Raw genomic sequence first — 7,965 nt, forward strand, 5'->3', positions numbered from 1 at the left:
CACAAAACTATCTCCAGGTCCTCTATAAGTAAGCCCCTAGAAAATTCACGCGTGTTTCATCTTTCTCTCGTGATATATGCAATGGTGATCATTATATTTGAAGCGAAAGCACGATACATACATTGGACTTCATAATCCACTCATTACGGTCACCGTTTACGTTTAGTGGTTATTATACAGTCACGGGCTCACCGTACAACTTTGTATTTGCTCATGACATGACTAGTTGACCAGTTAAACGCTCCACATGGCACCTCTAGTGTTGCATCACATTATCTCACTAACATCGTGCCCACCTGTCGACTTGGATCTACTGTACATCTACACTATTATAAAATACATAAAATACACTCTTATAAAAACAGAGTTGGTGATGATGGTGTGCCTGCCATCCTGCAATATAGGCCGTCTGATTTATATCTGACGGATAGGAAAGAAACTATGGCAATTTTGCAAAAAGGTACCCACACACCTCTCCACATTTGCAAATAAGGCCTTCCCTCGTTCATCCTTTTCTCTCACAAGATAAACAAGTCATACAAATGCATCTTGATGTTACGTGCAATGCACGGGCATCTTGCTAGTAAGAATGAAAACAAACGACAAAAAAAATATTTTGATGGTGGTTCGAAGTGATGACCGCGGGCACAGCGGACAAGGTGGCCTTGTATTGGTATGTTGAGCCGTCTGTTTTAACACACAGGAGCTGGTATGGTGATTATACACACACGCACGCATGCACACAAACTCCATCCACGCAACACTCACACAAACACATGCACCCACGCACCCACGCAACACTCACACGTACACACGCAACCACGCACGCACACAACACTCACACGCACACACGCATGCATGCATGCACACAGCAGTACACCACACGACCAACACACACTCTCACGCTCGAGTGCTCAACCTACACGTGCATGCGCACACATCAGGCCCTGACAGACACATACACAACCAGGTGATTCCCGCGCACGGGTTGGAGCCTTGTCGCGCCTACGTAAATTTGTGTTTATCTGACCTTTTCCCTATGCGAACTAACAGGTGGGACCCACAAGGAACGTGGTCAATTTAACTAGTCAACATGGCGCCACGCAGATTATTTGGCCGGTCAACAGAGTGCAATCCGATGCTGAACTGTGAGCAAATGACCAGATAATCACCACAAAATGTATATAGTGACCGTAATCAGCTTATTCTGAAGTTCAGTGACCGTATTACGCTTTTCTCTCTGTAGGCCCTCCAAAACTACATCTCTACATGTTCTTGCATGTTACATCTAACAACTATGCAATACAGCACTACTACTACACTCTAACACAATAAATCATATGTGTTTTTAGTTTTACTAGATATCATATTGTTACTTATAATTATTCAGTTTGCATACATTAAAATTGCCTTTGAAATGTATGGCCAGTATCATCTACCGCGCGGGAAAAATCCCGCCCTTTCCTGTTTAATCGGGTTTGTATCGATGGATCGTGCGAAACAGCAAAACTATAGTACTATACAATACAAGTGACAGTTCACTGGGCTGTCATGTCGTCTACTCCTCCGTCGTAAGAGTGGAGCGCTCGCTTTCATAAAACTTCTAGTCCCTTTCGCTGACATGTGGGACATCAAGCTACCGAGTCCACGTGCCATACCGGAATACAGTGCAGAGAAGCCGGGGTGAAGCACCCCAGTCATGGCGCCGGTGTAATAGTAAGCAATGAGGCGTCAAATCACAAAGTTGCACCTTTCCCACAGTTAAGTTGGAGGGATGAAGTAATAATGCTAAAAAAATAAGTTGGAGGGACAAAGCAACCATCATTTCACTCGTTGCTGAATCTGCTTCTCCCTCATCTTCTTCAACTTAACCACGTGTTGCTTCTACCGTTGTTCTGCCTCATGTGGGACGCAGATCAGCTTGGTAAAGCACTGACACGTGGGATCGCATGTTAGCAAACCGCCAGGACAACATCCTCCAAAAATAAGAAACCTCCCCCGCCATCCGCGCGGCAAAATCACCTCCTTTTTACTAATCTTTGATTCTATAATTTTTTAGATCAATATAATTGAGATTTGTATAGATAGCACATAGGAGCAAAACCAAGTGGTACGGTTAAGGGCATCCACAATGTGTAGCCAAATGTGAAAATAGCTTTTGGCATCGTGGGAACCATTGTGGACGGTGTTGCCAAAGCCAACAAGATGGAACCGAAGCTCCCTGATTGATTGATTGAAGGAATAGAAAAATGCAACGTCTCTCCTCTTTATCCCATGCTTGGACGCATGTAGTACAGTATAGAGCACAGAGTCTACTCCCCTGTCCCTTCTATCACAAATCACAAAGCAGTGAGGCGTCAAATCACAAAGCACGGATGAAGCAACTATCATTTCACTCTTCACTGACTCCGCTTCTCCATCGTCTTCTTCGAGAAACCATCTCACCGCACTAGTACTCCTAGTAGTAGTACTAGTAAAGGACTTCCTGGATGCAAATAAGGCAGTTGTCTCGGCTTGCAGGCGACACTTGCGAACGACTTACCGTGGTCTCCCTCAATGGTGTTCTCCGTCGAACACACTTCGCCAAACCACAAAAAAAAGTCGTCGACGTCACCGCAATGGGCAAGGAATTCAAATATAGTTACTACCTCTATTTTTTTGTACACAAGGCAAGTATACCAAAATTACAATTTGCAAAGGGCCACTAACACTAATCGAGGCAAAATTGATGGGGTTAGCAACCAAGGACATTAATATCCCCTGCATGCATGCGGAAGTGAGAAGGTTCGTTTGCATGGCGCTGCATTAATCAAGCGATGAGGAGTGAGATAGTTAGCTCTTTGGTCCTTCAAGAAAAAAATACGCATTAATTGACACGTGAAACGAGGATTTGTATCGAAGGAAAACCCTGCCTTTCTTTTTTAACACTAGTACTCCTAGTACGTACGTACTTATCCTGTTTGGGTCTAGGCCTTGCATTGCCAAACTTCGCCACACATTTTTGCCAAGCTTGCCTAAAGTTTTCAAAATGAGAAGGAGGTACACTTGCGCACGGCTGTCGCGGTCGCACCGCACCCTCACACGGTCGCTCCTGCACGCCGCGGTCGCACCGCACCCTCACACAGTCGCTCCTGCACGCCGCAAACCCAACCAAGGGAACGCACCCTCACTGACACGTGTTGTCGCATGTGAACAAACCAAACTCAGCCATCCTATCACTGACACATAATTTTCGTTCATAGAGTATGTTTATCCAACCGGAGTATCCGTACGGCCCGTGCGGTGGTCTGTTGGGGAAGAAGAAGAGGTGAGGAAGAAGGAAAGAAGGGTTAGGAGACGTAGGATATTCATCCAACCGCCTGAAATGGTAGACTGACCCAAGTCAGTGGACTTGCATAACAAATAATATGTTTTTACACAGCAAAAGATCCATAAAAACAACAACATAAAGAAAAACTATCACTGCTCGCGGAAAGAGACGGCCTCGTCGTCTTTGGCTGCCGGCGCGAACCAGCCATCGCTGCCAACGTGTATCTCCGCACCATGGTTGTTCTCGGCCTCCAGCTACTCGTTCAAGCGGAGCGTGCGAGCGCTCTGCACGGATGAGAGCACAGCCCGGTTCAAGTCGAGGACGTCCGGTTCTGCCTGCAGGAGGCCTCGATGGCATCGGCATCCGCGCACTCCGCGTCGAGTCGAGCCTCTGCCGCCTGGTTCAAGTCCAGGACTTTCGGTTCCGCCTGCAGGAGGGTGTCGATGAGAGCATCATCCGCGCGCGCTGCGTTGAGTCGAGCCTCTGCCGCCCGGTTCATGTCCAGGACATCCGGTTCCGCCTGCAGGAGGGCCTCGATGGCAGTGGCATCCGCGCGCTCCGCCTCAAGTTGAGCCTACGCCGCCCGGTTCACATCCACGACATCCGGTTCCGCCTGCAGGAGAGCCTCAATGGCAGCGGCATGTGCACACTCCGCGTCGAGTTGAGCCTCTGCCTCCCGGTCCTCCTTTAGTATCGCCATGTTGAACCGCTGGTCCACCTGCACCATGGGGGACTCGGACGCCGGCACGATGTCGACGTCCATCGTCTCATACCCATCGGGGGCCTTCTGCGCCGCGACCTCTGCAGTGAACATTGGATCGGCTTCCTCCTCCTTGTAGCTTGGTTCCAGAGAACTCGGGGATTGGCCCGCCGCAAAGCGAGCTTGGGAACGGAGGTCTGTGGCGCCGACCGCCGCCGCGATTTCTGCGCGGCGCTCCGGCGTCAGCATCTTGTAGTAAGTGATCTTGCGGCGCACCATGGCTTTCCAGCAAACTAGGGGATGCTTGATGCGGGCTAGGGGATCGAAAGGTGGGGGAATGGGCTGGAGATTTGGTGTGGTTTTAGGGTAGTGGCTGGCATAGGCCGAGCAGCGAAGGTTCTGGTGTGAATAGTAGTTTCGGTGACGACCGGTAAATCGGTTTTGACTGTACATCGCTCTTGTCGCGTTCGCGTTACAGCCCGGCACGCTGGACCCTCCATGTCGCTCACCGAATGGAACGCGCTTCGTCTTGCGTTTTCGCTCGCTTGTGGGACCGCAGTTGAGAGCAAACCGACGTCCCTCCCCCTCCCCCGCCCGCGTCATTTATTATACCACCACTCCCTCCGTTTTATGCGGAGTAAATAAAAACAGAGGGAATATACTATGGATGAGGATCCCCTGACGTGGCCAAACCCACTGAGTAACTGACATGCGGGGCCTAGCAAGCATGGGGTCCGCCAGTAAGTGACCGAAAGGGAGGGTAAGGCAGGGATACCTACGTCAGAGGATCCACTTCCACTATACTACTTTGACCAAATGTTAGAGTAATAATATATGACATGCAACTTACACAAATGTTAGAGTAATAAATTATGACATGCAACTTACACAAAGCATACAGGGTCTAATGCGTTTTTCGAGGCTAACTTTGACCAAATGTTAGAGTAATAATATATGACATGCAACTTACACAAAGCATATGGTCAGTTTCGTATGTGAAAGGAGTTTCCAATGATATAATTTTCACATTATACATCTCATGTACTCCCTCCGTCTAGGTGTGTAAGTCATCTTACGAAAACCAAATAATCCCAAAACACGTAGGCACGGTGCATTAACTTCTACCTCGTTTCTTGTTTCTTGACATATGGACCAATAAGAGATGAGGGTGTGCATGCTTTTAATGACCTGAGACTATCAAACATGACATGCAGTGGTTAGTTCATTGCATGCAATACTATTAATTAGCAAATAAACATTAATGTCTCTCGTTTTCCCCTCCTCGGTCACGGTGCACAGCTTTAGATGACTTACTCACCTATGTGAAAGGAGTACTATTAATCTTGTCAATAGTCAAATTGGAAACCATCTCGAGTACAAATCTAGGAGTACGTATGAATCTAACAATATTGATTGGGCGTTGTTGAATGTTGATACCTTTTTTATCATAGTAGAGATACTTTGACTACACATAATTATATGTAAAGTAGAAAGGATAGGAGGGAGTATATTGTACGTTCAAAAAGGAAACGAACATTGAATACCCTTTATATATGATTTGCAGATGCTATGATCACCGGTTCAAAATATTGAATCCGCCTTAGGTATCACGTGCCCCCACTCATACCCTCTCGATTTCATCTCGGGGTCCGGAGATCTATTGAAAGAGAACTAGGGTGGGTACATGCGAATGATACTCGGCAGAATGTTCAAATGAGGCATGTGGGAGGATGGACTCGACTGGAGGGCGACATGATCAATGGAGAAGAGGGTTGTAGAGGAATGAGAAATAAGCAAACGCCACATGATTACACTTGAACGGCTCAAATAAACAATAAGTTGTCTCTCTTGGCCTACATAGTGAAAGGCCTAATGCGCAACGCGGAGCACTGACGCTCGAATATGGCCGGGAACAGGGAAACCGACATGTGGAGCACACCCGTCGGGACGACCTAGCGCAGACTAGTCCAATGGAGGAGCTGGCCCACGATCTCCTCGCCACCGACAACCGTTCATGTGGGTCGTTGGGGCCAACAACGGGGCGCAGCTCCAGCACCGCCTCTGGACACGGCGAGCGCGGTGAGCGACACGCTCATATCGTCGATAGACACGGTCGGTTTCAGTGTGCCGAGGGTGGCGTTTGTGCTGTGGCACGACCAACGGTATGTTTGGTTTGTGCCCAAGGTTGCCCCATCAAAGCATTGGGTAGCCAAAATTTTGGTTGAGGTATTGGTTTCCCATGATTTGGCCGACATTGGCAAGAAAAATGAACAAGAGTTGGCTAGAGTTCATTGGCATGCCAAAGAAATGGAAACCATCCAAACAAAGACCAATCTTTGGGTCATGACCAAAATTTTGGTAAGGTGCACTTTGGCCACAATCCAAACACACCCCAACACCCGGCTCGTCAAGGATGCACAGGGCACCGCGACGCGTCCGCAGAGTGGTGTAGCGCGGCCAACTGCATCCTCTGGACCTGAGACCATGCCGGGTCGTCTTGCTTTTTCAATGACATGCGGGGATAGCATTTGAGAAAAGGGCATCTCCAACGTTGCCACGACCGCAGCTGACTACCCTAGCACACCAAAGCCCTCGTCCCTCGCGCCGTAGCGCGGTGCGTTCCCAGCCGGCGCCAGCTGCTTGCATTGATGCCGTCCGTTCGTATGTCGTCATTAAGAGGCTCGGTTCCCGAGGAACCAACTTCGGCGACTTAATGATGCACCCGGACGCTTGGCCTCACCGGAATGCGCTACTTAAAGCGGCAACGCCCAGCTAACCTCCACACCATAGTGCATCGTCCTCCTACCTGCCACCACATCCTCCATGACCGCAAGTGCGAACGTTCTGCGGGAGAGCTTGTCTTCGGGGATGAAGCTCGAGGTCGCCGCCCTCGCTCAAGTCGCCTCTCGCGACGCAATAGCGGCGTAGCCGGACGTGGACGCGACCGCACAAGCAGTGGCCACGCTGGGGGCCGATGAAGGGAGCACCGTCAGCCACATGTCCTACTTGCCGCCGTCCAACATCCGGCACCGCCGAGGTCGGGGACTCCTCCGAGGATGAGTAGGGCATGGGAGGCGGCAGGGCATGGTGTGCCAACTGGCCGGTCCGTATCCCTTGTTCTACTCTTCCTCGCCGGAGACCGCACCTTCACTTCACGGGTCTTGAACCCTGCCCCCGTACATAGAGATCGCAGATGGAGGACGTCAGTCGCCGCCGTAGAATAGGTTTAGGGTCGGGTTTCTTTTATTTTTCTGTCCTATAAAAGTTCGAAATGTAATGAAAATCTGCCGTGTTTGCATTAATCTCGGCCGGTGTATATGACTTTCATAATAATATACATATTGTAGGAGTACTAGCAAGATGCCCGTGCGTTGCACGGAAGATCAAGATCTTGTGGGAGAAAAGGATGAACGAGGGAAAGCCTTATCTGCAAATGTGGAGAGGAGTGCGGGTAAATTGTCATAGTTTCCTTCCTATCCGTTAGATATAGATCGGACGGCCTATATTGCAGGATGACAGACACACCATCATCACCAACTCTGCTTTTTATTGAACCGAGACAAATCTAAAAAACCCAACTAAGCTAACCTCCCAGCATATCGCGTGGGAAAAGAACCGGCCGCGCTATTTTAGTCAGATTACCGGATTACTAGTAGTAGTATCGATGGATCGCGCGAAGCAACATTTTTTTGAGGGGGCGAAGCACCTAGTTTAAAAGGAAAAAAGGCGGTACACTCACAGCACTCCTGTCGCGATCGCATTGCACCCCACACACATTCGGTCCTGCACACGGCTCATGCAAACGGAACACGCTTCGGCTTGCCTCTTCACTGACACATGGGACTACACTTGGAGAAACCGACCATGCGCCAAACTCCCCCCGCCCACCGCGCGAAAATCCTCCTCCCCCACACACAAAAATTCCCCCCAAATTTGATTCAACCGCCCTTCGGCC

Source organism: Triticum aestivum, chromosome 1B (assembly GCF_018294505.1).
Source record: "Triticum aestivum cultivar Chinese Spring chromosome 1B, IWGSC CS RefSeq v2.1, whole genome shotgun sequence".
NCBI lineage: Eukaryota > Viridiplantae > Streptophyta > Magnoliopsida > Poales > Poaceae > Triticum > Triticum aestivum.